This window comes from Malurus melanocephalus, unplaced genomic scaffold (assembly GCF_030028575.1).
Source record: "Malurus melanocephalus ecotype Western Australia unplaced genomic scaffold, MMel_1.1 scaffold_37, whole genome shotgun sequence".
Taxonomy (NCBI): domain Eukaryota; kingdom Metazoa; phylum Chordata; class Aves; order Passeriformes; family Maluridae; genus Malurus; species Malurus melanocephalus.
In genome coordinates this window covers 891744-900891 of record NW_026623269.1, presented here as the reverse complement: position 1 = coordinate 900891, position 9148 = coordinate 891744, and the positions used below count along the sequence as shown (strand labels likewise).

The following is a 9148-nucleotide window of genomic DNA, read 5'->3' as shown; positions in this document are numbered from 1 at the left end:
ACATGTGCACAGTCTCCCGCTGAAGGAGCTGCAGGCAAAAWTACCTTGAGTTCCCAACTTTTCAAGTCCTGGGAGAAACAGAGTAATTTAGTCCTTTGGTGAAACACACCATGCCAAGAGAGGTTTTCTGAACTCCGTGCTTTTATATCACACTTGACCTGCCAGCTGAGTAACACAGTATGGCATTATCTGATTTCTCCAGTGCTTACAGCAAAATGACTTCATAATAAAAGCATTCACATTCTCCTATACAACTTCAGATTTTGCTAGACTGTTATGTTTCTAATCATGAAAAACATGGCTTATTTCAGATGATAAAGTAGCCATAAATAAAGAGCTCACAGGAGCAGGCTGACAAATAAACTTTTTATATGTTTGGTATGTATGGGGATGTAGTTTGTGGTGACAGCACATTGCTCAGTAGAGCAGGTCATATGCTGCTTCCTATTACACCAGTGTCAACCCAGAGAATTTCCATTGTCTATATTTCAACCAGTTCAACTAAGATAAAGATCTCTGCACAGGATTTCATAGCCTTTTTGCCACTGTATAGTATTATTAAAAAAAGAAAGTACTGTARGGGTCAAATTACTTTCAATATTGTTTATGATAATAAATGCACTGCAAATGGTTTTGTTTCATCCATTAATCATAATAAAATCATAAAAAAGGCTGAAATAGATTTCAGTAAGGTATCAAGTCCTTCTCCTGTAACATTTTGAAATGTAGGCTTGTGATACAATGCAATGCCTGTCACTGTGACTGTCACTGGAAACCAGACTTCAAGGTAGACATTGCCATTTTAGTTTGCACAGTGATAAGACTTTGTGTCAATCAGGTYCTCTGCCCTTAGAATACTTGTAGTAAAAATAAACAAAGATGAAATAATAGAACAGTAGAGAGAATGGTTCAGAGGGACAAGTGAAGATGCATTCAAAAAGCATCGTGTGGCATGCACGTATCCAAGAACAAGAAGGAAATGGGAAGCTGTATGCAGGGCTGGGCTGGCAGAATGCACACAGACACGTCTGACCCAGACTTTGGTTCACAGCCTCTTCTTCTCCTAATGTCTGGACCCGAGCAACAGGGGCAATGTGCTGGAGCYCTCCCAGAGCTGGCAATGGCACACTGCTCACCTGGGCTGGCTRCACTCAGTCCCTGTCAGGGCTGTGATCCTGGCAATCGTCCTCACCTGGAGGGAACAAGGAAGTGTTAAAGGTGTCACAGGCTGGAGAGGCACAGCAGGTGTTGCTTTATCTTGGGAGTGATSCTCCAGCCAGGCCCCTGTGAGGTTCACCTGCCTGGCAGTCCAGGGCTGGGGAACTGAACTGAAGGCTCATAGAGACAGTGACAAAAGTAGGGCAGCATCCATGGACAAAGCCTGAGCAGCTTAACTCACACTAATGGAAAAAGGGATTTGAGTCGCTAAAATCTGGCACATCTAACTGAGATGAAAATATAACTCCAAGTATGCATTTCTGGGCTATAAGAGTGCTGGGAGAGAGGAGAAATAATACCTACCATGCTCCTGGGGAATTTCTGGAAAGAAATGTAGTAGTTTTTATACACCGATTAAAAAGTTGAAATGCAGATAAGCCTTTTCTCTCAGCAGTATCTCAGTGATCTTGAGCTACACGTAGTCYGTGGAAAAGGGGCACCTCAGAACACATTTCATTCTCTTTCCCTTCTCATTCTGGCACATGGAATTCAATGATACAAATGCTAGAGCACTACAGTGTTTGTGACAGCTGTAGGGGAAGGGTGGTCAGCACTATAGCTGAACTCACCTTTTCCATGTGGAAAGGGTGCCTTACAACCACACAGATGGCTCTTACAGAAGGTCACCAGAAGTGTTCATGCACACCCTACTTATTTTGGCAAGGTACTCATTGATTCAAACTGCTTCTTAGATTCTCTCTCCCCTTCCCAATAAAATTTTTATCATGTTTTTAAATCTTTGCCAGCATCAATATGGCTGATTTAATTTCRCACAAAAGAAGTGTGGGAGCAGCAGTCTTGGTTCCCGTGGATAAACACTGGACTACATGCTACTTGTGTTTGACAATGTCAGCTGTGAGCCCTTGAAGTATCAAGTCCTGCCAGGCAAGACATTAAACTTCTKTCAGTGAAAGGGGCACACTATCTGCTTCTCAGCTGTTTCTTTTCTGAACAGCTACCTGATGTGWAAGAAAATATTAAACGTGGCTATTTAAAAGTAAAGCCAGAACACTTTTTCTAATGCATTGAACATTCACGACAAATCGTAGAGGCTGGGGATCAGTCCTCAAGGCATGTCTCAGATCAGTCTGGACATGCAGTAGTGCAGGGAAAGCATTTTTAAAGGGGCAAAGACTCCAATAATACTTTGGYTGTAATGCAATTTGTACCTTCTGAGCCATCCCTTGCAGTGAAGCTGATGGATTAACTCCTGAGACRACTGGGTGCAGTTTTGCTGGGTTACCCAAGCCGGAGCATGGTCAGTCCAAGAGTGGGATTATGAAGAGGGTTATGTTGAACTGGGATCTTTATTCTCAGCCAATGTCTGCTTGTTCCCAGGTATCTTCATACTGAAAAGTGTGAAGAAATKAAACTGATGACTAGCCAAAAGGCAACAGATAAAAGGTTCATGGATTTATTTTCTCTCCATGTATCCAGTTAATCTCTTTTCCATTTTTAACKTCTGTAGATGTTGAATTTGAATTCTGGTATTGTTGATACCATTTCAAGGTGATCTCAGCCTTGTGTGGGTAAGCTGATATGGTTACCCATACTGCTGGCCTTGCACTATCCCAAACCCCCAGACAACCCCAGCACAGCCCCCACTGTTCTCTGAAATTCGGCTGTTTCTTACAAAACTCCTTAACCACCGGGGAATTCCTCACAGCACCATTTGTCAGCTTCTTACCCTGTGATATCTCASATCCAGCAATTTCTGATGCCATATTTAGGAATTTGTCAGGCCATGTTCTGTGAGGTGTGTCCCATCCCCTGCCTGCAGCCCCAGCATTCAGCAGCACAGCCACAGCCTGAGAGAGAAACATGTGCATTCTGCTAGGACTAAACCAGAGTCACCATGGTATGCAAAAAGTTAAAATAACAGTGTTTCTCTGTTCATGTGATACCTCTTTTCCATGCTGCTTAGTTCCTGATCACTTATGGAATGAGTTCTTGAAAGTAGAGGATGCACCATCAGGTCCCAAAKGCAGTGCCTTGTGTTAAATAAGAGCTTCAAAGGGACAAAAAGATGTTTGTGACAGCAGCAGGAAGCTGTTTCGGTGGATGATGGGTTCAAATCTGACAAAACAAAACTTGGAGTTAAGAAATGCACAGTTCAGGAGAAATGTCTTTAAATGAGGAGGAATGGAAAATTAAATAGAACCACAATGGTCATCTGAACTACAGATATTATATTAGATTTGGACAGGTCCTCAGAGGAAAATATAAACACCTTGGTGTAAAAAAGATCAGCCACAATAGCAAAGTGGATAGTCCTGGAAGTGCGTGGGACTTTTTATGTGCAATTTTAGAAAACCAAGCTATGCATAGATGATTTGTTGCATTTTCAGCATAGATTTTATCCCATTTTTATGATTTTAKGATTATCCAAATCAAGCATAAAATGAGCAGCACCTCATTCAACACATTCACTGGAATTTCCAGTGTATTTATCATTTTCTGCTGGGAGCTTGGATATAGCACTGATTAGAAAACAATATGGCAGGAAACTCTTGATGTTAAACATTTGAGTTATGTATTACAGATTGTCTCAAATTCTCTGACTTTTCAGATTTAAATCTTTTCAAAGTTTTTTTCTGAAGCTTTTGGCACATTTTCTCCAAAATATGYATAAGAAAGACAGAAGATTCATGCAGGACTCTGCCCTTCTGTTATTATTTAAACACTGATGCTTAAGGTTTAAATTTACAGGGAACAAATCATTCCACATCAAACGAAGGTGTTGCATATTTGTTTACAGACCGAGCTCCAGTAGTAATGTGTATTTGTCATGGAAACTGATTCGAGTTTAATTCTAGTCTCTCTTTTGCACCAGGAAAATGTGAGTTTCATTTTACTTGTCTCTGTTTTCAATTATAATTTGACAAAAGAAATAACCGCATTACCTATTTGATTTGCCAGAACTTTATCCCAGCACCACCTGTTGAGCCCTCGGCACTCGAATTCTGACATATAGCAGAGAACAAAATTATGCAGTTGGCATTCTAACCTGCAAGGATGCCAACAAAAGCATAATATATCCTTTGTGCTCAAAGCACAACAAAATATATATTAAGCTACCAACTGCAAAGGTTTAAGCAAGCCATATTTAATTATACATGAACATATCTTTCCAACAAATAGCTCRGTAGAAAAATGCTATGGAAGTTAGAAAGAACCCTTTTTGTTTGCTTTGGTAAATATTGCGAGCTTAAAATAAATAAAGTTTCACAATGCCATATAGATTTACATGAGAGATGGCAAGASGACAGCCAGCTGGTTTATTCAAATAGATGGGTTCAACACTATCAGCTTCCCTGTTTAAACAAAATGGCCCATGTTCATTTCTCACCGGGGATCTGACCTGGTGCAGCTCTGGTCTCCCAGGAAGGTGGAAGAAGAGGTTCCCAGCACTCATCTGGATCCAAACCTCTCTTCTGCAAGTAACTGSGACAAAAATAGAAGGGATCAACTGTGTCTTTGATGAATGTTTCTGTTTCTCCACAAAAATAGTCACAATTGCTTTCTTTGTTCTCCAGGCATGAGCTCTGCACAGGAGAGGGATGGAARTTGAAGGAGATAGGACAGGTCAGTAGGGAGGAGGCAAAACCTCTGCTCCCCAGTTCTGCAAAGGTCAGATCAGGGCTGTGCAGGGGCTGTAAACTCACAGGGGATTTGCACACTCGGGTTCTAGCAGTGATGTTAGAGCTTCCAGAATTTGTTAAAATATATGAGTCAAAACACTGCACACTTTTTAAGGACAGTTTTAAAATACTGCTGACAGTGACAATTCTCATATTTTTACTGCCTCCCCAATAAGCCTAAGAAATTTAACTACCAACCACTTAAAATTTAAAAACCAATTAATTTTGTAAACAAGGGAACAAACRGCTGTAAATCACAGAGTAATCAAAAGATTTTACTTACTGTGCTAACTTTTGAATCCTGAGCTACTTACGTAAACCCTTCCATAGTAGGCTCATGCAAGCCTAAATGGAGGAGGCACCTCTTGGGACCTGTTAGACATGCCCAGACACAAAGTTCTGTGGTTCCTGAAAGGTATGAATGCAACCCAGAATGTTAACTGAGAACGTCCTCTGATAGAAAGTAGAACATTTCCTATTGTGTTCAGAGAAGTGGAGTATATTTTGCATGTCAATTGCTTTCTTACCAATGCACAGCAGCAATCAGCATTCAGCAGAACTTGCAGCATCTCCATCCATTTTGAAGGGTTCAGTTGGACTGGACAGAGCTCAAGCAACCTGAAGTAATGAGACTTGCTTGAGGAGGGAGTTGGAAAACTAACCTTACCGTTATTAAATTAAATCTTACTGAAATGCAATTTTTATTTTTTTTTTAAAGATTGGAATTAGGTATTTGCTATTTATAATAGCTTACAAAACATATACTTTTGTAATTTGGTATGTAAATGTGCTTTGATTATTTATTCAATTTTTACTGCAGGGATTGATTAAATAGAAGTAAATCCATAAGTGGTCCAGTAAGTGTATCAGGTACCTGGTGGTGTAATCCCAGAGAGTCAGTGAGAGTGCTTGCCTAAAACTCTAAAATGGTGGCTTGAAACCTACCCCAATATCCTTAATTTTTCTGTGTTGAAAATATAACCTGACAATTGTTAATGAGAAAACCWTTCCTTCATATTTGTAATAGAAACTGTAAAACACTTGCTAAGAGACAGGCCACATTTAGGAAAGCCAAATCTAGCTGATCTCTCCTTCTCAATTGCAAATATCCTTTGTGGTAACCACATTTCATTCACGAGACTAAAGCTAGAGGAAGTACACATATGACAGATAGYTTGGCATCATCCACTTCTGGATTTCTGTGATGTCTAACAGCCAAGAAAATGTTCCATCCTTTTAATTTCATTCAGATAGCTGATCCTTTGTAGTAYTTACTCTAGATGAAAGCTTCAGATRGAGTATCTGGTTAGTGTTTGAAWAGGGCATCAAAGAACTCTCCTGTAATAGAATCCATCATCTCCTGRTTTCTCCCCTGTTCAGAGTGACTACAAATGCTTAAATTGCAATGTGGATAGAACTTTGAGTTTTAGAATCATAAAGTACTTTGAAAACTCACTTTAGAAATGCACTGTGTGGTTCACTGCCTTCCACAATCTAACATTCAGAACACTTCTGTGCCTCGCAGTAGCCTTGCAAAGATACTGGAAGCACTTGAACACTTCCTTGCCCATCAGACACACAAGAGAGCCGCAGGTAGATGGATGAACAGGCTGAGCTCGTGAAGTGGCTTTTTCACCCTTGACTGCTGTTAGGAATTTGATGAACTCACCCTGAATATTTGAGGTGAGCATTTCAGCATGGAAGTTCTTGCATGTAAAACAGATATGAAAATTATGAAGCTCTACAGCTAGATTACAATGTGCTGTACAAAAGGCAGCACCTTTTCAGGCAATCTTCAACGTATGCTAGGTGTAATGAAAATTACTCAAATACTACTTGGCTCCTTTTTCACTCAGCAGGTAATTTCTGCTAGTGTCTTGTATCACCATATAAAGTGGGATTCACTATTGAATTTAATTCCATTTAATTCCAAACCATTTGGGAAGCATTAATGATTCTGGAATTAAGTGTCAATGGTTCTTACATTAGTTTAGTGTTTTGTGTCTCAGCGCTGCTGCAAGGGAGCGCCCTCACTTTGCATCACATTTCTCTGAGTATTCTGATAGTGCACACACCCACACAACCTTCAGCAGAAACCACTGACCCTGGGGATCCTTTCACTTTAAGTTGAGTTTACCTGTCACTGAAGGTGACTGAGGTCAGCTGGCTTAAAATGACTGATCTATAACCCACACTTCCTGAAGAGATAATGTAAATCCAAAGAGAGAGTCTCATAAATTCCCAGGGAGATCTGGGTATCATAAAAATAGACTTGACACCACTCCAAAGTTTAGCCTCTGCCTTGATGAAGAGGAATGAAAGKCAGCTTTGGTGCAGATCCTTCACAGGAGATACTTCTCAAAGTGCTCCTCTGCAATCTGTGCCTTCCTTCTTTTGGCAACTTGTCACTKATCCCCCTGCCAGCTTTCACTGATAGTGAGATACTGCAGCTGATGAAGGTGGGAGAGAAAAAGAACTTAGACTTCTCAGCCGAAGTTATTGTATCATTATTCATGCAGATACTTCTGTAGAACTGTGCTCAGGGTGATTGATGCAGGGCACAGACAAATATTTGAATAGAAAAATACTACCATGTTGAATGGAATTCTATAGAAACAGCTCTAGGAGCTTAACGTATTTGTAGAATTAATCTTGGTATATTTTTTTGAATGACCTATTAAATATCTACACCAAGAGCAACATTTGCTACTGCATTCTGTGGATTTTTTTTTTTCTGGAACTTGCCCTGTTCTGCTTCCTGCTCATCATAATCACATCGTTCCTACTGCAACCCGAGCCTTTCACTGCTCTGGAAAGTGGCTGAGATTTACCCAGTACYGCCTCCCAACGCAAAGTGATTTCCTGTCTCAATGACTAAACTGTTGCATTGAGCAGAGAAGCACTCTAATTTCACTGTCACCCTGTGAGCTGGCGAGATGATTCATCCGTTTGTTTATGTGCCGAAGGCTGCCAGTGAGGAGCAGGCTTTGGGAAGGGGCACGAAATCGCCTGATGATTTCATTTGGCAGCGCCTCATACTGCCGGCCTGCTTACATTGGCACCTACCCATGTAGGCAGCCATGCAGACCAAACAGCTTAACAAACAGTCATGAAATTATTACCATAAACTGTCTTTAAAAATTGTCTTGGTTCCTGATTGTCTTAAGACATATAAACACATTTTACCGCAGTGATATTGCCCATTACAAGGGATATCCAATCCACGAGGGACTTCTCCATTATATGGCAGTAAAAATAAAACCACGATGGCTCTTGCCAAACTTGTTCAAAGTTTACATGGATTTGGTTCGATGAATGTGGTGGAAAATTATATCCAGTATTTTGGGTACTGGCCCACTCCTTACCTCTCAACAGTGCTTCTTCCAGCTTTTAAAACAGATTTCAAAATTGTTTAGTTTTACTTGGATTATAATATTTAAAAAATAAACCACATGAAACAGAACATCATTTAAGGTCAGTAAAATGTGGCTCTTCTTGATGCTTTTTTTTCTAATTGTAAATAATAGTTAGTGATTTTTGCTCTGCTTTTCTTGGATGCTGCTGGTCTAGGGTTATCTACTGCTTCTAAGAGCAATTGCTCCTCACATGTTATTGAAATAGATCATCTTGTGATTAAACTGGAGATACCACAATGCTATACAGAAGATAACTGGTACAGTGGCAAAAACCATGGGGCTTTTCCTGTCTCACTACCAACTTCATTAAATTTCTGTGGGCTGCGTAGTTGAGTGAAATCAATAGGGTATTCTGGTATTGTGATGGACTTCTAAATGGACTATGAATGTTACTGACAAAAAACTATTTAATAATGGAGAGGCTCCCTCTTCCCCTCAAATTTCAGCGTTATACAGGAGGAGACGTAACATGTTAAAAAAAACCCTAAACCATTATCTTGAAATATTTGATTATTTTGAATGTCTGTAAACTAATAAAATTTCAGCTTTCTCACATCATTGGAAACAATCACACCAGAAATACTTTGTCAGAGGGACAGTTTGTAGACAGCTGGCTCAGATATTTGCTTGGTTGTCTTTGGCACTCCTTGTATTTAAATGTGGGGTTCTAGGACTGTCGATATGTACAGGACTCTTAACAGGAGTTATAAGCAGAGATCAATAGTTTTTCCTGCAGCAGGTCATCGGGCACATAACTTACTGAAATAGAAGGCTCAGTGCTTCTGACCTCCCTCCTACCTCAACAAATAAATCTGGGGCTAGGACAAGCATATTGCTGGTCTTAGGCTTGGGGTCCTCTGGAAACTCCTCCGA

The 9148-nt window shown here is 40.2% G+C and overlaps 1 long non-coding RNA gene across 1 annotated transcript; it reads right to left on the bottom strand.

The window, feature by feature from the left end:
- Positions 1-2911: 2911 nt before the first annotated feature.
- Positions 2912-5631, bottom strand: LOC130572515 (uncharacterized). Its single transcript, XR_008965224.1, has 4 exons — positions 5387-5631; positions 5143-5267; positions 4568-4662; positions 2912-3294 (listed from the first exon to the last, which is right to left on the bottom strand). It is a non-coding gene; the product is annotated as an uncharacterized LOC130572515 (long non-coding RNA).
- Positions 5632-9148: the final 3517 nt, after the last annotated feature.